We start from the raw sequence: 24,667 nt of genomic DNA on the forward strand, positions 1-24,667 counted from the left end.
AAAGCATGAAAGGGAAAGTGTTAGTCGCTCAGTCGTGTCCGACTCTTTGAGACCCCATGGACAGCAGCCACCACACTCCTGTGTCCATGGGATTTTCCAGGCAAGGATACTGGAGTGGTGTGCCATTTCCTTCTCCAGCGGATCTTCCTGACCCAGGGATCAAACCTGGGTCTCCTGCAACTGCAGGCAGATTCTTTACCCACTGAGCTAAATAAAAAGAGAGAGATTTGGAGGAATTGACTCCTGTGATTGTAGGGGCTGGCAAGTTCAAAGCTGTAGGATAGGCTGGAAACCCAGGAAGGGTTTCCTACCTGGGAAACCAGGTAGGTTTCAAGCTGCAGCTTGACTCTAAAGGCAGACTGCAGAGAGAATTACCTGTTCTTCTGGGGAACTTCAGGCTGTTCTCTGGAGGCCTTCAACTGATCAGATGAGGCCCACCTACAGCCAGAGGATAACCGGCTTTACTCTAAGTCTACCGATTTAAATGTGAATATCATCACCCTGAGGGAGGAAATGGCAACCAGGTCCAGTATTCTTGCCTGGAAAATTCCATGGACAGAGGAGCCTGGCTGGCTATAGTCCATAGGATTGCAGAGTCAGACACAACTGAGCAACGGAACACACACATAAGCGCATCATTAAAAAAAAAGAAAAGCTTCTCAGCAATATCAAGATTAGCACTGGGTCAATATCTGGGTGCTTTGGCCTCATCAAATTAGCACATAAAATTAACCATCACAGTTCCTCAGTCCTGGGTTTTCAGGCTCTTGTGTTGATGGGGATCTGCTGAGGGAGAGAACCATTATTTATGCAACCAGATGTTGCTGGTAGTTCATGTTGAAATTTGTGGTTGCTTTATTTTTCTGTATTAGTAGGAAAGTTACTCGTTTACCAGCTTACTAGTTTAATAATTGCTAAGTTGCTCCTGGGCTTCCCTAGTGGCTCAGCGGTAAAGAATCCACTTGGAATGTAGGAGATGAAGGAGACATGGGTTAGATCCCTGGGTCTGGAAGATCCCCTGGAGGAGGGCATGGCAACCCACTCCAGTATTCTTGCCTGGAGAATCCCGTGGACAGAAGAGCCTGGTGGGCTGAGTCTATAGGGTTGCAGAGAGTCAGACACAATTGAAGCAACTGAGCATGCACGCACACAACTTGCTCCTACCTTATCCTAATCTTTTTTTGATGAATAGCTTATTTAAGATCCCACAGCAATGAATTCTTAACTCACAGAGTAGGAAAAACCTATTTTGATATAGATTACTTTTTGAAAGCTTAGACTTTTAAAATCCACATAAGTAAAAGTATAGGTTTAAAAACAGCTACCAAAAAAACATTTTGGACATGATATGAAAGCAAAATTTGATTTTATACTCTGCTATTTGCTATCTGAGTCTTCAATAATATACTTTAATTTTCAGAAATACTGTTCATCTCATCATTATTCTTGAAAATGGCTTTCATCTTAGCAGTTATAATCTGCTGACTATAGCCTCAGGATTTCAGTCACGAGTTCAGTGGGGATATGCTCCATCTAGCCCCACTTGCTCTGGAAGCTGCAGCATTTCTAGGCGTCTCTACTGTTGTGCAAATGCTTGGTTTGGGGCCCACTGGGCATTATCTAAAAGAGTACAGGGTGAAAAATTGTTGTTAATAATGAAAAATCAGTTGGAAATCCATCACCTTGTTTACAGTGGTTCAGTGGTGTATACAAATGCACATTGCAAAAAAAGTGCTTTTAAAAAAATTGATATTTTCAAATTGTTTACTTGTGTTTTTCCCCCTCAAAACAGAAGAAAAGAATTAAAGGAAGTTTCCTTTTATATTCCTCCTTCTAGACATCCTGAAGTTTTCTCTAACATGTCATGTAGTGTGTTGGCCCAAAAATTCATTCGGGTTTTTGATAACATCTTACGGAAAAACCCAAATGAACTTTTGGGCCAACCCACTGTCCTTTTTGAGAGTGATCTGTGATTTTTCAAATGAATATCATAATCTCTCAGATTTTCCTTCTGAATACCTCCCATAAGGTTGGCAAGATGTCTATCAGTTCAGTTCAGTCACTCAGTCGTGTCTGACTCGGCGACTCCATGAATCTCAGCACCCTAGGCCTCCCTGTCCGTCACCAACTCCCGGAGTCCACCCAAACCCATGTCCATCGAGTCGGTGATGCCATCCAACCATCGCATTCTCTGTCGTCCCCTTCTCCTCCTGCCCCCAATCCTTCCCAGCATTAGGGTCTTTTCCAATGAGTCACCTCTTCTCATGAGGTGGCCAAAGTATTGGAGTTTCAGCTTCAACATCAGTCCTTCCAATGAACACCCAGGACTGATCTCCTTTAGGATGGACTAGTTGGATCTCCTTGCAGTCCAAGGGACTCTCAAAAGTCTTCTCCAACACCACAGTTCAAAAGCATCAATTCTTTGGCACTCAGCTTTCTTCACCGTCCAACTCTCACATCCATACATGACCACTGGAAAAACCATAGCCTTGACTAGACGGACCTTTGTTAGCAAAGTAATGTCTCTGCTTTTAAATGTGCTAAGATGTCTATAAGGTACATGGAAAAAATATGACTTCATCTTATGCTTCCAGAACAGTTTTAGATTAGGTCATGCTTTTGGAAAACTTCGAGATATCTGGCACACAAGTAAGTACATTTCTCACTATTCTTTTTTCTTATCTTTTCTTTTTTAAAAAAGAATGTTTCGAAATTGTGATCTGTATTCTGATAAATGATTGTGGAAATTTTGGTGTGAGGTTAGAAATTTCAGTTATGTATTGAATAGCTTCAGGTGGTTTGAAAGGTGATGAAGAAATGACAAGGTAGATGATGATTTGATATTTGATACCAACGATGTTTGGAGCAGATCCGCAGTCATTCATTTTGTCCTGTTTGTCCACTGCTAACTTTTCACCTTTTCATGGAGTTCTCATTGGAGAAGACTCTGATGCTGGGAAAGATTGAAGGCAAAAGGAGAAGGGGGTGGCAGAGGATGAGGTGGTTAGGTAACAGCATAGACTCAATGGACATGAGTTTGAGCAAACTCCAGCAGATAGTGGAAGACAGAGGAACCTGTCACGCAATAGTCCATGGGACCTTAAAGAATAGGCCACGACTTAGTGACTGAACAGCAATAACCACTGCTAACTTATTGTACTTACTAGACTTTAAGGGTTTGAAGTGAGAGTTCCCTATCAGTACTTTCATTGCAGCTAAGCTCTTATCAACCTTCTGACAGGCACATCTTTTCAGATTTTATCAAAGTTGCTGAGAAAGAGCTGAGAACAGTCCATCTTTTGTTGAGAACGGAAACTGCTGGAATCTAGCATTCTCTGTTGATGCAGCTTGCCCATGTAGCGGGTTTAGATACATCTTATCCCTTCCCACTTTGGTGAAACAGTAGACGGCTGAGACTGCAGATGTTTTGCATCAGAATTTGGTAGCAGGAATATGTTATTCTTTAGCCACGATTTCCATAGATTCACATGTTGGTAAGTGGGCAGTATCTTCCCTTGCCTTCCCAATAGTTTTCACAGTACCACAGTTTCTTATGATGTATGTTTTTCCTTTCAAGCCTTTCTTCGTATTTTCCTATGCGTGTAGAATAAACATATTTGGGAATATAGTCTGTGTGGGAATCTACAACTGAAAATATATTGTATTGTCCTTGTTTCTATTTTAGATTTTTTGGTGCCCACCGTATTTATTATTTGAGTTTTGCTGCACGTAGTGAGATTTATCTGTGGACTTTGTCATACTGCAGACTTCCTTTTCCTTACTTATCAGCTTCCCACACATTTCTAGTGATAACCTTTCACGTTTTCTTTTTAGTTTTGGCCCCATGACATAGCATAATGTGATAATGCACTTGTAACTCTCATATACCATATCTTATCACCAAACGTAGTCTAATCTCAGCTAGCAGATGAGGGCTGGGTCAAATCAAATTGGCCAGGAAAAATGCCTTCTCTTGCAGTTTGCACTGTTAGTTTGGTGGCCATCACAGAAGTTTTAAGTGGCCTGGAATGTCTGTTAGGGTTTTTGGAAAAAAGGAGTTTTAGTTTCTACCCTTCTTTTCTTTCCTAGAGTCACAGAGGATTTGAGGATGCTGGCAGTCAGCAACTGTCTTGAAAACCTCTTCCTGAGGCAAAATCATTGTTTCATTCAAATGGAAAAGACAGGTTAGTTGTCAACAATACCCTATAGCCAGGCCTTGTAGTAGATTTGTTCTTGTCTGCATGCATGCATGCTCAGTTGCTTCAATCATGTCTGACTCTGCAAGACTATGAACTGTAGGCTGCCAACCTTCTCTGTCTATGGGATTCTCCAGGCAAGAATTCTGGAGTGGGTTGCCATGCCCTCCTTCAGGGGATCTTCCCAACCCAGGGATCGAACCTATATGTCCTGCGTCTCCTGCATTGCAGCAGATTCTTTACCTCTGAGCCACTGGGGAAGCCCCATATTTGTTCTTAATAAAAGTTAAATAAAGCCCAGTATTTGTAAATGGCCTTATCTTTAAATGGAGTAGAGGAGTGTCTCACCAGGAATTGTGGTTGCAAGACACCCAAAGGACTGGATTTCTCTAATTCTGGGTCTCCATGCTCTCTTGTTCCTTCTTTTTGGTCTATGCTTTCTCCTGCCTTCATGCTGGCCTTGCTTCCCCTCTTGCCCATGCCAGCCTGAAACCCCCAGTTTTCACTCCCCTAGAACTAGAAACACTAGGCTTTGCCTTGCTCTGTATGGATTCAAGCTCTCTCTCCACAGCTTCTCAGTCCCAGAACCAAAAACAAGTGGGCTCTGTCTTTGTCCTGTCAACCCTTTGACCTGTCAATAAATTAGCCAGCCCTGGGCAGTCTTGGCCCAATCACCTGTGTCTGGGGGGTACTATGCTGTGCTTAGCTGCTCAGTCACATCCAACTCTTTGTGACCCCATGAACTGTAGCCCACTAGGCTCCTCTGTCCATGGGGATTCTCCAGGCAAGAATACTGGAGTGGGTTGCCACGCCTTCCTCCAGGGGATCTTCCTAACCCAGGGATTGAATCCATGTCTCCTGCATTGAAGATGGTTTCTTTACCATCTGAGCCACCAGGGAAGCCCAGGAATATTGAGTGGGTAGCCTATCCCTTCTCCAAGGGAACTTCCAAGCCAGGAATTGAACTGGGCTCTCCTGCATTGCAGGTGGATTCTTTACCAGCTGAGCTAGCCGGGAAACCTGTCTTGGGGGTAGGGTATGAAATGATGTGGTACAAACATGGATAGCTGGGCTGGTTCCTTGGGTGGGATTAAGGTAAGAGTAGGTTGCAGAGATGAAGGCTGAGGATGGAGTCGGTACCCCTAGACATGTTGGCCACTAGGAGCATACACAGCTATTTAAAGGAAAAGTCCTTTCATGAATCTGGCAAAATAGGTCATTTTTTTCTTTTTCGTGGAACAATTTTCTGTACCTAGAATCACCTGGTGTGATTAAAATTGTTGGAATGCACAGTCTAATGTGGTGATGGCAACATTCTCCAGAGGATGCAAGAGGGAAATGAAAGAGGGAGTTTTTCTTTTATTTTAATTTCAATTCTGTTAGGAGATTTACATTTTCTCTCCTGTTTTACAAAAATACAAGTCTGAATTATGCCGTGCAGTTTAAGACCTTATTTCATGCATTTCACTCTTTTCTTTCTGCTACCTGTACAGATGAAACTTCTGCAAGATCTTTTGGTTCTACCTATAAAATACGCCCTGAATCTGACCACTTTGGCCATATCCACTGGCTGTGTTATTTCTTTGCTTATAATCCTCTAATATCCACTCACTGCTGTTAGACGCACCTTACCGCAGCTGACAAGAGACTGCACCACCCCGCGGCAGCCTGTTTCCCAGACTTCCCTCGCACACCTCCTTCCTCCCCGTCTTGTGTTCCATCCCCTGAGTGTCGGCCTCTTCCTCCAGCAGCTAATTCTCATTTCTCTGTGTCTTCACTTGCTCTGTTTTTCCCCTTCGGCCTGAAACTCCCTCTTTGCAGATCTTGGCATAGTTGGCACCTTATCAATTTTTTTTGGCATAAGTGCAAATGTCACCTTCACATAGAGACCTTTTCTGACTCTCTGAACCAAATTAGCCCTTCCCTCTCATAACTCTTCATCATCCTTTCAAATTTTCTTTATAGCTTTTTTTACCATCAAAAATGAGCTTATTTTATTTTTCAGTGCTCTTATCTGTGTCTGTTCACTGCAAGGAAAGGCCCCAGGTGCAGGAATCTTGTGTTGGTAATAGATATGTCTTTGGTGCCTAGGATAATGTCTAGAGTTTAATCACCACTCTCTAAATATTTGCTGAATGAAGCAGTAAAAAGAAAAATAAATGAATAAGTTTTGTCCTGTTTCACATGTGTTATGTTTCTTACAGTTACATCGTATTATGATATTGGGCGGGCACATGTTTTGAACTAAAAATTGTTATGTGTCCCTGGGCCTCCTCAGTGTTACCATTTAGATTATAAATCTGAATCTCATCTATATGTCTACATGCTAAGTTGATTCAGTCGTGTCCGTTTCTTTGTGACCCCATGGACGGTAGCCTACCAGGCTTTTCTGTCCATGAGATTCTCCAGCTAAGAATACTAGAGTAGGTTGCCATGCCCTCCTCCAGGGAATCGTTCTGACCCAGGGATCAAATCAGCGTCTCTTATGTCTCCTGCACTGGAAGGCGGGTTCTTTACCACTAACACCACCTGGGACAGATGATTGTTTAACCCAAAAGCAGAATATTAAAAGGGGCTTCGCTGGTGGCTCAGACAGTAAAGAATCTGCCTGTAATGCAGGAGACCTGGGTTAGATCCTTGGGTTGGGAAGATCCCCTGGAGTTTTCTTGACTGGAGAATCCCCATGGACGGAGGAACCTGGCAGGCTATAGTCCATGAGGTTGCAAAGAGTCAAACGCAACTAAGCAACTAAGCACAGCATATTAAAAAACCAAAAACATTGCCCTTTGCTTAATTCCACTTAAAAACTACATATCAATTGCCAGTAAGACTATCCACGATGTGCTCCATTCTATTTGGAAGTAATATTGTTTCAATGATTTTGATGTATTTTCATATACAAATTAAAAAACTTTCCCATTGTAATTTTGGTTTTATGCACAAATATAAAGGTACCCTACAGTCCATGGGGTTGCAAGAGAGTCTAGAGACACATTTATTAAATGTCCATTGCTATCTCCAAAGGACACCACGGAGAGGCCAAGCATGTTGTCCTTGGAGTCAGACAGATCTGGATTTGAATCCAAGTTCAGCTTACTGACTTGGCCACCGTGGCTTGACATGTGTAAAATGTCTGGTCCAGTGTTCAATAACAGAGGTAACTGTCCTCATCACACTGTACATCAGTTTTTATTGAGTAAGTTCATGAGGCATTTTGTGTGTCATCTGCAGGTACTACTAGCAGACTGAGGTCAAGGTTGAGAAACAGCACTCTTGAGAAATAAAAATAAAATTTCAAGCAAACTCAAAGTCAGATGCTATTTCAACGTAGGTAGTCTTCAAAAAAAGTTTATACTAACACCTTTGTCAAGAGGCAAAATAAACAGATGCAAATAACAATTTAGTGAATTTAACAGTGTCATGTCTTTTAGACAATTTGAGGATTTTATAATTTGCAAGTAAAATGTACAAAATCAAAATAAAGAGATACATAAATTGGCTTTTGAAAATAGGAAATGGCAAAGAGATTTGTGTATTTATTCATTAATTTGAGTGTCTATTGAAGCTAGGCATGGTGATATGTTGAAATCACAAACTCATTTGAAATGTAGTCTTTGTTTGAGCTTCAGAAAAGCATCTGGAGCAATATCCTTGATTTTGCTTCCAAATCCTACAAATTATTTAAGTTATAATATGTTGCTTGGACCAAGAGAATTCAACAATTGGGCAATTACAGTCTCTTCAACAAATGGTGCTGAGACAACTGGATATTCACATGCAAAAGAATGAAGTTGGACTCAAACTTCACACATACAAAAGTTTGTTCAAAATGAGTCATCAGCCTAAAGGAAGAACTACACGATCAAACTCTTACAGAAAAGCAGGAGTAAATCTGTGACCCTAAGTTAGACAATGGCTACTTAGATATGACACCAAAAGCAGAAGTGACAAAAGAAAAAAATGGAAGATTAAACCATGGGGAAAAAACTTGTGTGCTGCAAAGGGTGCCATTAGAAAGTGAAAAGGCAACCAACCCTCAGTATTGGAAAAAATATTTGCAAATCATATATCAGATAAGGGACTTATATCCAGAATTATAAACACCACACAGAACTCAATAATTAAAAAGACAACCCAATTACAAACAGGCAAAAAATTTGAATAGATATATCTCTAAAGAAAATACATAAATGGTCTAGTGGCACTAGTTGTAAAGAACGCATCTGCCAGTGCAGGAGACATAAGAGACCTGGGCTCAATCCCTTGGTCGGGAAGATCCCCTGGAGAAGGAAATGGCAACCCACTCCAGTGTTCTTGCCTGGAGAATCCCGTGGACAAGGGAGCCTGGTGGGCTACAGTCCATGTGGTCACAGAGTCGGACACGACTGAAGCGACCAGGCATGAGCATGAGCGGGAATGTAAAATGGTGCAGCCACGATGGAAAGCAGTTTGGCATTTCCGCAGAAGGTTAAACATGGAGTTATATGATCCAAAAATTCCACTCCTAGCTATAACCCCCTGAATTTGAAAACACATATCCTTGTATGCCAGTGTTCACAGCAGCATTATTCAGCATAGCCAAAAGGTAGAAACAACCCAGATGTTCATCAACTGATGAATGTTTAAAGAAAATGTGCTCTATCTTATCATTATATCATAGTATCAATGTGATATATAAAAATTTTTATATTTTCAGTAATAAATAGAAAGGAATAAAGTTCTGATGCATGCTACATCACAGATGAATCTTGAAAACATTATTATAAGTTTATGAAGCCAATCTCAAAAGACCACATATTGTTTGATTCCATTTATATGAAATATTCAGAACAGGCAAATCTATAGAAACACACAGTGGATTAGAGTTTGCTGAGTGGGGGGTTGTAGAGGGAATGTGTATTGACAGTCAGTGGGTACAGGGTTTCTTATAAAGGAAACAAAATGTTCTAAAGTTAGATTGTGGTGATGGTTGCATAATTTTGTGGCTTTATTGGAAAATATTGAATTATATACTATAAATGGTTGAATTATATGGTATGTAAATTTTTTTCCAGTAAGTTGTTAAAAAATGTTGTTTGGAATGAAAATTACCATTATATTTAAAGACATTTAAGTCGTTCAATATACCACCAGATGGTTTCAATTTAAATTCAACCAAGTTGTTAATCTGTAAGTGTATGTTCCTAATAGTTGCAGATATATATACTGTGTTCATTCCAAAGTGGATTTTAACCTCTGGATTTCTCCCTTATGCTAGTCTGTTATAATATTTATCATAGATAAAATTAAGCAAATTTTAGGGAAAATATTTTTCTTTACCTCCACCATTTTCTTCCCTTTTTCCTATGTGAGCCAACTTCTTATATTCTAGTATCCTAAATTTTCATATGGGAAATATGAATCTGGCATAAATAAAGACTTATTAATTATTTGACCCAAAGTATTATAAAAACTTTTCTGTATGCCTACCATTCCCAGTCGTGTCCAACTCTTTGCGACCTCATAGAATTCTCCAGGCCAGAATACTGGAGTCGGTAGCCTTTCCCTTCTCCAGGGGATCTTCCCAACCCAGGGATCGAATCCAGGTCTCCTGCATTACAGGCAGATTCTTTACCTACTGAGCCACAAGAGAAGCCCAAAGAAAGGAAATGCCAAAGAATGTTCAAACTACCACACAACTGCACTCATTTCACACATTAGCAAAGTAATGCTCAAAATTCTCCAAGCCAGGCTTCAATAGTACATGAACTGAGAGCTTCCAGATGTTCAAGCTGGATTTAGAAAAGGCAGAGGAACCAGAGATCACATTGCCAACATCTGCCGGATCATCGAAAAAGCAAGAGAGTTCCAGAAAAACATCTACTTTTGCTTTATTGACTACGCCAAAGCCTTTGACTGTGTGGATAACAACAAAATGTGGAAAATTCTGAAAGAGATGGGAATACCACACCACCTGACCTGCCTCATGAGAAATCTGTATGTAGGTCAAGAAGCAACAGTTAGAACTGTACATGGAACAACAGACTGGTTCCAAATCGGGAAAGGAGTACATCAAGGCTGTATATTGTCACCCTGCTTATTTAACTTATATGCAGACTATATCATGCAAAATGCCAGGCTAGATGAAGCACAAGCTGGAATCAAGATTGCTGGGAGGAATACCATAACCTCAGATATGCAGATGACACCACCCTTATGGCAGAAAGCAAAGAACTAAAGAGCCTCTTGAAGAAAGTGAAAGAGGAGAATGAAAAAGTTGGCTTAAAACTCAACATTCAGAAAACTAAGATCATGGCATCTGGTCCCATGACTTCATGGAAAATAGATGGGGAAACAGTGGAAACAGTGAGAGATTATTTTGGGGGGCTCCAAAATCACTGCAAATGGTGACTTCAGTCATGAAATTAAAAGACGCTTACTCCTTGGAAGGAAGGTTATGACCAACCTAGATAGCATATTTAAAAGCAGAGACATTACTTTGCCAACAAAAGTCCATCTAGTCAAGGCTATGGTTTTTCCAGTGGTCATGTATGGATGTGAGAGTTGGACAGTGAAGAAAGCTGAGCACTGAAGAATTGATGCTTTTGAACTGTGGTGTTGGAGAAGACTCTTGAGAGTCCCTTGGACTGCAAGGAGATCCAACTAGTCCATCCTAAAGGAGATCAGTCCTGAATATTAATTTGAAGGACTGATGTTGAAACTGAAATTCCAATACTTTGGCCACCTGATGTGAAGAACCTACTCATTGGGAAAGATCAGATGCTGGGAAAGATTGAGGGCAGGGGGAGAAGGGGATGACAGAGGATGAGATGGTTGGATGGCATCACCGACTTGATGGACATGAGTTTGAGTAAACTCCAGGAGTTAGTGATGGACAGGGAGGCTTGGCGTGCTGCAGTCCATGGCATCACAAGGGATCAGACACGACTGAACAACTGAACTGAACTGAACTGAACTGAACTGAACCATTCCCAGTTTTAACTCCTTTTAGACTAAAGCTGAGTTGCCAGGTCTCTGCCATCTAGTGGCAGTATTGAAGAGCTACTACTGGTTTCCTGCAGAGCTCTGAGTGCATAAACATTGGTAGATGTCCAAGAAACTGTTAGGAACCATCAGCAAATTAATGACTGATCTTTATGGTTACTCTTTAGTTCAGAGCTTTATGTTTACACAAAGTTTTTATGACTTTATCGGTCATTTATTTTTTTGATGTTAGCTGCCTGAAATACAAAAACCTTGGACTTCAGGGCATACTAATTTATTACTAGTTTCTAATCACTTATAACTGAGGCAGATTGGATTTTACGAAGTCATTCCTGTTTGCAGACAATTGAAGAATTTGTTATTTCCTGTCATTTTTTGTAATACTTGTATTCAGGTTTAGTTCTTAAGTTCTGAAATTTTCCGTATTAAACATCGGTTATGTTCACCATTTTAAATTGTTTTAATTTAATATACGTCCCTTGAAGTGATAGTGATGGATGTCTATAATATGTGTTATCTATAGGTTGAATAACCCTACGTTTGTTGTGTTAAAGCTCAAAAATGACGCCTCATTCTTTAGGGTGTGTAAAATCCATTGCTGGTAATGTGTTTGTTGGCAACATTTAACGAGCTTTTTAAAAGCCATTTTGTAATAGGTATATTACATTGCTAATGATAAGTTATTCTTACTTGAGAGTGGATTGCTTTTATAAAACTGGCAGCATAAAGTTTGATTTAGATCAGCTAATTTTATTCAATGACAGAAAAATACTTCTTTATTAAAAGTGGAAAATGCCCAAGGTTAGTTTTAAAAGTAAAATAAAGTACGATTATATAAAATAGAAATGAGGTGATTTGTTTACATTATGAAGTCATTCTAGCCCACTTCTGAGTAAATGTTAATTTTTTAAAAAGAAAATCCTGTCGGACACGTAGGCAACACATTCAGTAATAACTTGGGTGAGGATTTTAATAAATTCTGCTTCCAGATACTCAGCTATAGCATTTATATTCAAATGAACCAAAATCTCATTATTATGGATGAATTTAGAGAGGATTAGGTCAGAACTTAATCTTCAACAGATTATCAGGTTTAGAACTGACACTGGCATGCTGTGAATCTTTCCATCTCTTTTAGAAAATAGACTTAGCGTGCGTGTGTATATTTGTAAATTATAAAGTGGTTCATTTTTTGATGGGGTTGTATAGGCGAGGGGTGCAAAGGCTAGTGAAAACCACATGGCTAGTGCTTTTTTACTGCCCAAATGTTGTTGAGTGGTTTGTAATATGTATATGGACGAAAACCCTATTGTTTTGGTTTGTGTATACGTTTGCCTGTTCTTTGAGTGCTGATTAATTTCCAGCAGAAGTTTGCTGGATGTACACATGGGGAGAAATAATCTAATCTTCTCAGAAAGATCTACACAGTTTGTCTCTTAAAGCCTGGATCTTGTATTTTTGTCATTCTAGGGCCGGGCCGAACAGCCCACTGAATGTTTAACTCCAGCCCAGAAATCTATAAATAAGAATTGTGAAAAGAGAGAGAAGGAACAATGCAGGGGTGGAGAGGAAAACGCAACACAGGTCTCGGAATGGAAATCTACAACTTCCACTGAGGCTGTTGCTTGAAAATCTGTATGGGGATGGTTTCCCCACGAGTGAATATATGAACAGGGAAGGAGAGTCCTTGAACTGTCTCTTTGAAGACGCTCTTTATTAATAAGGAAGAAGAGGAAAGTCAGGAAAGGACTCACAAATGTCCACAGACGTGTTATGAAGGGATCCAGGAGAGAGAGTTGTCCGTGAAGCCTGATTACAAAGCGGGAAGACCTGCCCACAATACAAGGGAATATGCTGCTGCTGCTGCTAAGTCGCTTCAGTCGTGTCCGACTCTGTGCGACCCCATAGATGGCAGCCCACCAGGCTCCTTCGTCTCTGGGATTCTCCAGGCAAGCATATTGGAGTGGGTAAGGAAAATGCAGAAGCCGGATTTTCGGGACCTTGGTACTGGTCCAGAGGATGGGGCCTCTGGAGTCATCACCACTTGGCGACAGGAGGGGGCAGCAGAGAGCCGCAGAGTGGCCAGGTGACTCAAAGGCAACTTCCAGGAGCCAAGGATGCAGAAGACAGAAGCGGGGCTAGAACGCTTCCTCGTGATGGTTACAGGAGCTCCAGCCGGGCTGGCTAAGGGGTGAAGGCCTGCAGGGGACGCTCCTGCACGACTCCCAGCCCTGGAAGGCTTTCCCTTAAAGGACCTTTCAAACACCCGCCTTTGCGGGGCTGCAAAGGCGTGGCCCAGGTCCTAAGAGACGCCGGGCTGTAGGTAGTGCTTTGCCTGGAGCCCCTCGGTCACACTCAGCTGTGTGAAGCCTGCTGTGATTTCACCAGCACGTGACAACGGCTGTAGCCGGTGACCGTCGCCACCCTTCCTTGTGGCCCCTCATGGCTCGAGAGTGTCCCCAGGAGTCACCCTTGACTTCGATTTCTGCCTAATGGCTACTGAACTCCGTCTGCCTGATGGCGACTTTATCTCAGTGCTATTACTTTCAGGACAGTGGAAGAACTCCTGAAGCTGTGGAAACCCGGGACTTCCCTTGAGGCTGTTAAGACAGTTTGTAAGGGGATGATGTCCCAACTCTATTTGGGCGAGTGTTTTGGTCACTCTCACCCCTGGAGTGTGATGAGCACCCCACTGTGGGGACCAAGGTCAAGTTCAAGGTCACGAGACAAGGTCAGAAGCAGCTGGCTAGTGCTCTTGTGCTAGGAAGGTGGGGTTTAGTCTCTTTCTATTCTTCGAGGAAGCTCACCACTCGCTAGCAAAATAGATGAACTATCTTACTGTGTCTGCCATGAATGGGGAGCCCTGGCTCAACCAAGACTGAAGCTGGGGAGGCTGAAGACCTCGCTGGTGGGCTGGTTGTAGATGGATTCAGAGGGGCTTACTGAGGTCTGCTGTGGTGCTGTGTGTGAGCCAGCGTGTCCTAGCTTCTGAGACCTGATTGTCCGTCACCAGCGCGATGTAACTGTCAGCATCTCAGTTACATCACGTCGGTAACTGGCCGTGAAGGGAATACTTGCTGCACAGAAGCTGGAACACTTTGCAGGTGAGCCTCCTGCTTTCTCACCCCGAATGAATGCTGGTGGTTCAGCATCTGCCAGAACACCGCTGCCCAGGCGCCAGACTCAAGGCTGGGCCTCGTGCTGGCTGGGCAGGGGTGCCCTTGGCAGGCCTCCCCTGCTTTGTTTCTTGCTAGAATCTCCAAAGCTGCTTGGCATTATAACCCACAAAAGTGAAAGAGCATTATCTCCTTACCTACCCTCTGACCTTGTAGACATGGATTTTTGTTTTTTGGGGTTTTTTTCTAAATAGTTTGGGTGTGAGGAGAAATCATTTGCATCAGGTCCAGGGCTGGCTGTGTGGTGTAGAAGCATCATCAAAGCTGGGACCATCAGACAAAGATGCAGTGTTTACTTTGTCATTAGTTAACTTGGGTGAAAGAAAGCTGAGCACCGAAGAATTGATGCTTTTGAACTGTGGTGTTGGAGAAGACTCTTGAGACTCCTTTGGACTGCAAGGAGATCCAACCAGTCCACCCTGAAGGAAATCAGTCCTGACTATTCATTGGAAGGACTGTTGCTGAAGCTGAAGCTCCAATACTTTGGCCACCTGATGCAAAGAACTGACTCATTAGAAAAGTCCCTGATGCTGGGAAAGCTTGAAGGTGGGAAGAGAAGGGGATGACAGAGGATGAGATGGTTGGATAGCATCACTGACTCAATGGACATGAGTTTGAGTAAACTCTGGGAGTTGGTGATGGACAGGGAGGCCTGGCGTGCTGCAGTCCATGCGGTCACAAAGAGTCGGACATGACTGAGCAACTGAACTGAACTGAACTTGAATGAAACAGATACTCCCCGCCTAAACTCGAGTTTCTTGCTCTGTAAAATAAAGGGGCTTGGTCTAGCAAGCTCTAATTATCCATGCTCTTGTGTTCTGAATTACAGATCTTATTTTCTTTTGGAATACCAAGCATCAATATACTTAGGGTTATCAGCTGTCAACTCTAAATAATTTCCCCCAAACCTCTACTTGTACTAAAACTCTTTTAGCTCCCCTAAACATTCTGCATCAGGTCTCTGGACTTTGCACTTAATGTTCCCTTTTATGAAATGTCCTGCCTTCCTGTCTGTCCATCTGACACAATCCTACTCTTCTTTGAAGGGCCAGCTCGTGTGTGACCACCGCTGTAAGGCCCTCCAGGACTTCAGTGCCCCGTTTTGCTGTTTCCCAGAGTCCTGACATCATTCACCTTGGACCAGAGGGAGGGTGGGGAGGAAACCTGGCTGCAGGCGTGGGTCCCTCTGATTCTCAGTCAGCTCCATCCGCTGTGTTACCTCCTTGAGTGCATTTGCTCTGTTTAGCTTGGCTGAGCTTTGGGTTCAGCTACTGCTTCATTTTCACCTCTCTGCCCAGTGCTGCCCTTTGGATTTGATGGGATCCCTTTGGATATGACTTTCCTTCCCCTTTTGTTCCTGACCCCAAGGGGCCATTTCTGTTATTCTGCATCCATACCTTGACAATTCCTGAAATGCCAAGTGTGGCCACAGACCTAATTCCCTACCCACCTGAGCAGGGTGTTGTGCTGAGAGTTTGGAAATTCATTAGGGGAGAAATTGTACTTTCACCTGGTCCTTGGTGTCTATTGTCATGTCTGGAACAAAGAAGTACTCAGTGAATATTTATTAAATGAACACATGAGTGACTAGGAGGAGAACTGACCCAACAGAAGATGTACTTAGGATGCAGATTTGAGCTCACTTCCTGCAGGTTGAGTTTGGATTTTGCCCCTAGATTGGTGGTTCTCAGCCTTTTTTAGGGCCTCAAGGAGGATGTGAAAAAACTGGATATTCTTATCAGCAAAACAATGCACAGCGTAAAAAAGTTGGCACAGAATTTCAATGTCTTCAAAGCTCCTGTTGAAGCCTGTCCGTTAATGCCATGAAATAGGCCCCGTAACACACAATGGGGAAAACTGGAAAGCTTTTAGGTCTGGGAAAGACATGATGAAGATGATGATTCAAGGAGGTATTCAGGGTGGACTAGAGGCAGGGAGCTGAAAACCTGGAGTGTCTGAGTATAAGGTGAGGAAGGGCTGAGACAAAATGTGATAGAGGGGATGAGGAAAGGGAGAACAGAGGGCTTGAGTAGGACTCGTGCGGGGGAACCACCTACCAGTGATTCTGTGCTCCTGAAGTCTCATTTATTGACAAGGTGACACAGTAATCATTGTTTGTTAAAAAAATTATTTTATTGGCAGATAGTTAATTTAAAATGTTGTGTTAATTTCCGCTGTACAGCCAAGTGATTCAGTTATACACATGCATATTCTTTTTCCTATTCTTTTCCATTATGGTTTATCACAGGATATATTGAATTATAGTTCTCTGTACTATCCAGTAGGACCTTGTTGCTTATACATCCTACGTATAATAGTTTGTGTCTGCTGATCCCAAACTCTCAATACATCCTTCAACCATCCTTTGTTTTTAAAGTGTGATACTGGCACACATGAATTGTTATTTCTAAATCTGATGACTCATTTGTTGGGAACAGTGGGTTTGCACACTCAGTTATCCACTGACTTGGGAATTACTGGCTTAGGAACTTAGTGGGAGAGAGCAGAAATAGGAGAGAGGGTGTCTTAGACAACTTTCCAGAGTTTTTAGAACTGGCAACTTCTCCCGCCTTCCCTCTCTCCTCCTACCCTCTCCTTCCCTCCCTTCTTTTCTTCCTGTCTCTTTAATACAAAGCAGAACACACTTTTCTGTAACTTACATTTTTCCAACCATTTTCTTTTTCAAATTAAGGATGCCTTTTTCTCATGTTTGGTGTTCGACTCAAACAAGACGCCTGCCTGTAATCGCTGTGGACAGTGACCTTGTGCGTCCGTTGAGTCAGGCTGGCAAACGCTCTCCTACTCCACAGTTCCCAATCTAAATGTATGAGGTTGCTAGTGTGCATGGAGGAAGCATAGGAGTGACCGCTCAGAGATGCTTAAAAAGCACGGAAGATTTAGAAGACATCAGGCTTAGAGTAAATTAAGACAAGGTATTGAGAGTAGTCCATGGGGATGAAGCTGAATACATTTAAACATGTGAGAGAAGATTACACAAGTTCCGTCATTTGGAAATTCCTTGGACTACGTCTCCATCAGAAGATGGGGAAAGGGGTCTGTTTTGCTGTTATTCGGTTTTCTTCCACTTTTAATCATTCCTTTTCTAATTTCTTTGTTTCTTCTCCCATTTTACCTTTCTTTGCTCTTGTCTTTGAGCAAACATTCCTTCCAAGACTTCTCTCTTCACTGGTGTCTTGAATCTCAGTCTTTCATTTCTTTTCATGAAGATGGATTTCTCGCTTCCTCCTGTCTTTTGCTGCATTGCCAGTCTCTCTCTTTCTGGTCTCCTTCTCACCTGGATACAGACACACTCCAGTGGGCTTCAATGGGCTTACTGTCTTCTCATGCAATCACCTTCTCTTTCTCTCTCTTTTTGGGGGATCAAACTCAGTGTGCTGACTCTTTGCGACCCCATTTACTGTAGCCCTCCAGGCGCCTCTGTCCATGGGGTTTTTCCGGGCAAGAATACTGGAGTGGGTTGCCATGCCCTCCTCCAGGGGATCTTCCCAACCCAGGGATCAAACCCAGGTCTCCTGCATTGCAGGCGGATTCTTTGCTGTGTGAGTCACCAGGGGAGCTCCAAACCCAGTGCAACCTATGCGTTTTGCTCCACCTTGCAGTCTGTCTTCGCATTCATCAGGATGCGGGACAGGTGATGCTGTGACAGCAAACACGCGTGAACTCGCCAGGGCTTAGCAAACAAGAGACCGGCGTCTGCCCACCGCACAGTCTGACCTGGGCTGTGCGGGCGCGGCTCTCCTAAGCCTGACTCAGAGACCTCGGCTACATCCAGCCCCACGCTGCCCTGCTAGAGTCTAGGCCTCCGTTCCCCTTGGGCTCCGCCTTAGGAAAGCGCTAGTCCCGTCGCCACTCGGATGCACGGGGCTGGGAAACGTTGAGCCTGAGTGCTGATGGACGGGGCGTATCCCCCGTTTCTCCATGCCGTGCTTCTGTTCCACGACTTTGAAGGCGAGAAAAGCAGATCGTGATCTGGGTACACAACATGGCCTTCAGGCTGCCCCTGGCAGTGCTTGGGAAGATGAGCTCCCGGATACTAAACTGAATATATTAATAAGACTGGAAAAGCGCTTTAAGTTGAAGGATAGTTGATTTATAACTTTGTGTTACTTTCTGCTGTACAGCAAAGTGATTCAGTTATATATATATACACACACATTCTTTTTCGTATGATTTTCCATCATGGTTTATCACGGGGTATTGAATATAGCTCCCTGTGCTATAAGATTTATAGATCAGATTTTTAAACTGACCTAATCTGGACTGTTTAAATATCCAAAGGGGCCAGAAAGCTATGGGGTCTGCCTGAGATGTTATTAAGGGTCAGGAAAGAATTGACAAAGTATATTTAAAAGCAGTGGCTGGGAGAAAATAAACCAGTTAATATTGGTAGCACACAGTGTCCAAGACTGTCTAATATAAAACCTGTGTTTAGTTTGGAGAATAATATCATCAAATATAAATAAGACTATGCAATGATTTACTGTTCAATGTAAGCTACATGAAGAAACCAAAGACTAATATTCTTTTGTTTTTGAATGAGCTTAAACAATGACTTTACATCAGCTTAGATAACAGGAAAAAGAATTTAATCACATTTTAAATTAAATTCAAAGTTGGATCTAAAAATAATTGAAGTTTGGCAAATGCCTTTCTGCCAAGAGTGCTGTGAAACTCTCATAATTAAATTAGCATGTTTAATTCTCCTGGAGTATTGCAGCAGGTGCGAATCAGCCCTATTCATAAAGTACATCCCGTTCAAACAAAGTAAATGCTCTTTAATGTCCTTGCAATGACCTCTGGGTGGAGTTTTCCAGTTCTCATAAATTCTCATACATGGTCTTAGCTTCTAGGGACTGTGGCATGAATTATGATTCAAAGATAGGGTTTGATTAATAACGCCTGTCCATGGATAATTAAAAGAGCTCTTACTTTATAGAAAAAAACATACTTGAGTTCTGAAGAAAATGTCTCAGATGATGTTCAGAGAGCTGGGATGTGCCTGACATGTCATCCTGTCCTCTTGCTTTCTAAGCTGCCCCTCTGCAACTGCTCTGTCTTTAAAGATCTCCAGAGAAAGATGTTAACGTCACACAGGCAACCATCCTTCTGGCCACCACCAAACATGTACATTATGGATCACACTGAACATTCTTTATTGTCTATTTCTTAAAGCCAAGCCTATTATGTTCTTACAAATCTTCTTATTACTTATTTGTGTGAATTCTTTATATGAATATTTTCAAGTTCCTTCCTCTTTTAAAAGACACAGCCTTTATTTATGATGAAACAACACATGGTTGGAATATAAAATAATGTTCAGATTGGAAAGACATTTCTTGCATGATTTTAAAATTGGAAAGACCCTACAGGAATATCTATGAAAGTGAAAGTCACTCGGTTGTATCTGACTCTTTGCAACCCCATGGACTATACAGTCCATGGAATTCTCCATGCCAGAATACTGGAATGGGCAGCCTTTCCCTTCTCCAGGGGATCTTCCCAACCCAGGGATAAAACCCAGGTCTTCTGCATTGCAGGCAGATTCTTTACCAGCTGAGCCACAAGGGAAACCCAAGGATACTGGAGTGGGTAGCCTATCCCTTCTCCAGGGTATCTTCCTGACCCAGGAATTGAACTGGGGTCTCCTGCATTGCAGGCAGATTCTTTACTAACTGAGCTATCAGGGAACATCTATGGTGCCACCTAATTTTACAGAATCTAAATTTTACAGAGTCTGCAAGTTCGTTTAGTGGCAGAGATGGAACTCAACTAATTTCTGGGCTGGTGCTTTGTGCCTGATAAAATAATTTCTCCATTGTGTATAGCTCTTTACATACATAGAGGGGATGGAAAAGCTGATTTAAGGTTTAAGCAAGCAAGAGTAATGGCAATAGCTAAAAAGTACTATGGACAAATTGCTTAGAGAATATAGACAAAATAAATTCCAAATTATTGTTCAGAGTTGTGTACTAATTTATTTCATTATTCATTGGAGGGACTCTTGCTGAAGCTGAAGCTCCAATACTTTGGCCACCTGATGTGAAGAACTGACTCATTGGAAAAGACGCTGATGCTGGGAAAGAATGAAGGCAGGAGGAGAAGGTGACGACAGAGGATGAGATGGTTGGATGACATCACTGACTTGATGGACATGAGTTTGAGTAAGCTCTGGGAGTTGGTGATAGACATGGAGGCCTGGCCTGCTGCAGTCCATGGGGTTGCAAGTAGTCAGACACAACTAAGCGACTGAACTGAACTGAATATCTGCTTGATCCACTAAATTATAAGTGCCAAGAGAGCAACAATTACATTTTAAATTATATCTTGATAACAGGCATATAATTGTCCTTTTAAAAAGAGGTATTTAATTTGACAACTTATAATTCCTCCTTAAATATTTTCTCTAATATTATATGAACTGTTCTACAGATAATTTCCAAGGTCTGAATTTCGTGAATTTTATGTATGTCTCTTTTTCATAAAGTCATCCTTTAAAGTAATTGCTGAACTTTATATATGTTTCTAAATGTCATCAGAAAAGCTACATTTCAGTACTTTCTTGAATTTTTGACATTGTTCTAAAGGATCTTTTCACTGCGATACTTGTTAATTATGTCACTTTAACATAGAGAAGTGAATCAGTGAGACATCTTCCAAACTGAGAGTGAGCTTTGATGAAACTGGGCTTTCCCGTGGGCTCAGCAGTAACGAATCTGCCTGTAATGCAGGAGACCTGGGGTTTGATCCCTGAGTTAAGAAGATCCCCTGGAGGTGGGCATGGCAACCCACTCCAGTACTCTTGCCTGGAGAATCCCATGGACTGAGGAGCCTGGTCTGCTTCAGTCTACAGGGTGCAAAGACTCGGACATGACAGATGTGACTGAGCACGCATGCACGTATTGGTGAAACTGACAATTGATGTCTTTCATTGATAGCTGGTTTGACCTGCAGCTGGTCTTCTCCTGAGTCTAACAGAAAACTGAAAATATGTCTGTGAGTGAGCTATAGGGCTCTTTCCCTTGATTTATTTTTAGTTATTTTAAATAATAAAAAATACACTAATATATTCTCATAGGAAAGTTAAATAAAATAGCAGTTGCAGAGCAAAAACTGAAGTTCTTCCTTACAACTGTTCTTAGTCTGCTCAGGTTGCCATTACAAAATACCACAGACTTAACAACAGATAATTATTTTCTCAGAGTTCTGGAGGCTGGAGGTCTGAGGCCTGGGTGCCAGCACAGCTGGGTTCCAGTGAGGGCTTTGTTCCTGGTTTGCAGATGGTGCTTTCTTGCTTTGTGCTCACAGGGTGGACACAAGAGGAAGCTCTCTGCTGTCTCTTCTTGAAGGACACTCATCCCATCAAGACGGCCCACTGTTATGATCTCATCTGAAGCCAGCTACCTTCCAAGGCTTCCTTTCCAAATTACATCACAACAGGGGTTCAGGCCTCCATGTGTGAACGTGGGAGGGGAGACACACTCAGTCCATAGCAATAGAATTGGTGAACACTTGTGTGTGTGTGCATGCATGCTCAGTTGTGTCCGACTCTGTGACCCCATGAGCTGTAGCCCTCCAGGCTCCTCTGTCCATGGGACTTCCAGGCAAGAATACTGGAGTGGGTTGCCATTTCCTACTTCCGGGGATCTTCCCAACCCTGGGATTGAACCTGCGTCTCTTGAGTCTCCTGCATCGGCAGATGACTTTGTTTTACTGCTGTGCTTCCTGGGAAGCCCTGAACACTCGACTCCTTTCTCAGCCCTCACTCTTTCCAAGTAAACCTCTTCAGAGGTAACATGACCTGCGAGTGGCATGAATTCTTCTAAGCCCCCTTGTGGACCATCTTGGACTCTGTGTTTGGTGACTGGGTTCGTCAGGAGAGTGATGCTGTAGCGCGTGGCATATGGAACCCAACAGGCTGAGCCTGCTGGACTGCTCTTCTCCTGTTATCTGCCCCCCTCACACCTCGCTGACGCTTACCCGGCCTGTAGATGGCAACCAAGCAGCTCTTCATCAAGGAAGCCCCATGAGCCCCCACCCCTTTTTTTCTAGAGGGAAAAAATGAGATTTAAAGAGGCAAATGGATTTCCAAGAGGCTGTCTGGCTGTTTGGTATCAGAGCCGGGTCTGGAATTCATGCCTCTGAATCTCGCCGAGAGCTCTCCTCCAACACCACTTTGATTTTCTGAAACTCAGACTCACCTCCTAAGATTCAGGGGAGAAATTCCTAAGAGTACCACTGTCTTGTGATTTGGCTAATTTTGGAGAAGTATATTTTAGATCTTGAATCTTTAAACTGACTCTTTAAAAACACAGCATCAAAATCATTCAGACCATTTTAGTTTTGGGCACAAGACACAAAACAAATGTTTGAAATTACTTTATGTGAAAGACGGGGTCATTTAAAATGATTTTTTGATTTTAGGTTCTATGAAGGTATGGAGGGACCATACTATTGTCGTGTCCGACTCTCTGCGACCCCATGGACCATAACCTACCAGGCTCCTCTGTCCAGGCGATTTTCCAGGCAAGAGTACTGGAGTGGGTTGCCATTTCCTTCTCCTGAGGATCCTCCTGACCCCGGGATCAAACCCGGGTTTCCCGCATTGCAGGCAGACGCTTTACCGTCTGAGCCACCAGGGAAGCCATTAGAAAAGCAGAGAGGATCATATTTTTATAACAAGTTAAATCTGACTGTGTAAGTGAATGTGTATTAGTTGCCTGTTATTATCAGCATATTATCACAAACTCAGCAGCTTAAAATGGCACAAATTTATTATTTTGCAGTTATGTAAGTCAGAAGCTTGCCAGGCTCAGCTGGTTTCCCTGCAAAGGGTGCCACAGGCTGAAATCAAGGTGCTGGCCAGCCTAGAGTCTTGCTTGAGGGAGAATCAACTCCGCTCATTTGGCAGATATCAGTTCCACGTGGTACCGTACTGAGTCCCTCATTTCTGAACCAGCTGTTGGCTAAGGTTGTTCCCTGCTTCTGGAGGCTGCCTGCATCCCTGGCTTATGGCCTCTATCTCCATGCTTAAAGCAGCCTTAGCGGCCTAGGCTGCGTTCGTGATCTGTGGCCTCTTTCCCCATCCTTAAAGCACCAATGGTAATTCAGTTTTTCTCATACTTAGCTCTTGTTCCTTCTCCTTTCGCCTTATCTTTCCTGCCTTCTTTTCTGTTGTATCTCTCTTATTAACTCTTCCATTTTCCTCTCCTATGTTTACGCATCTTGCTTAAGAATATATTAGGTCCAGTTGAATAATCCAGTATAATATGGCTATTTTAATGTCCATAACTGTAATCACATGGATAAAGTGATTATGCCTCCATTTTGCCACACAGAGTAACATTGTTCTGGGAATTACGGAAATTTGGGGAGCTTGCTCTTCTGCTTACTCAGCCTACCTTCCGGCACTCAAGATTCACGTCCACCCCACATAACAAAATACACTCATCGCACACCAAGATCCCCAATGATCTCTTCTCATTGCAGCAAATTTAAAATCTCATCTCCTCTAGAGTCTTAAATCTAATCACTTGATTCATCTAACTCAGCTATGAGTGAAACTTTCTTGGAGCACAATTCCTCTCCGTCTTCATGCCTGTGGAACTAAACAAACAAGCTGTTTCCTGCAAACGTGCAGTGATGTGATGGGCATCAGACAGTTTCAGACATTCTGGTTGACAGGGAGAAGAGAGTCATCGGTGACCCATAATTTTGAAATCCCTTCATGCAAACTCCATCAGATTTCAAGGTTGGAGGGAACCTTGGTTCTGAGTTACACCCTCTGGGCTCTTGCTTCATGCTTTCTTCTCCACAAAAGGCAGCCCTTGATTGCACCTGAGTAGTTTTATCAGTCTGTTTCCACAGGTAAAATTGTGGGGGGTTGCCAGCCCCCGTCAGTCCTGGGTGGTGGTGTTTCTGCTGCCATAACACTCTTAAGGATTTCGTGTGTCTTCCATGTATGTCATGGGGATTTTCCTGTACACAGATCTTTCCTGGATAGTCTCATCTCTATTTATGGTTTCTGCTGGTCTGGCTGAAAGATCCATGAATATAGAGACGTATAGTTTCTTCAAACAGCCCTTTGTGGAAGATTCTGAACTTTGGAGATTTCTAAGGTATTAGCAAAAAGGTTTTACAGACACAGCTGGGCTTTTCCTCTATATATGTCTTCTTGAAAAGAGGATTTCTTCAAAGCCAGCAGCGATGGGTCAAGCCCTCGTCAGGTTTTGATTACCTCTTACCTCCCCTTCTGTCTCAGGCCTCTTCTGCCTCATCTCTCTGTCTGACTCC

The 24,667-nt window shown here is 42.6% G+C and overlaps 1 long non-coding RNA gene across 1 annotated transcript; it reads left to right on the forward strand.

Annotated features, from left to right (window-relative positions):
• Window positions 1-4,089: 4,089 nt before the first annotated feature.
• LOC145521180 (uncharacterized) lies at window positions 4,090-15,160 on the forward strand. Its single transcript, XR_014065205.1, has 2 exons — window positions 4,090-4,184; window positions 12,651-15,160. It is a non-coding gene; the product is annotated as an uncharacterized LOC145521180 (long non-coding RNA).
• Window positions 15,161-24,667: the final 9,507 nt, after the last annotated feature.

Source organism: Giraffa tippelskirchi, chromosome 9, assembly GCF_054371585.1.
Source record: "Giraffa tippelskirchi isolate mGirTip1 chromosome 9, T2T-mGirTip1v1.2.pri, whole genome shotgun sequence".
Classification (NCBI taxonomy): domain Eukaryota; kingdom Metazoa; phylum Chordata; class Mammalia; order Artiodactyla; family Giraffidae; genus Giraffa; species Giraffa tippelskirchi.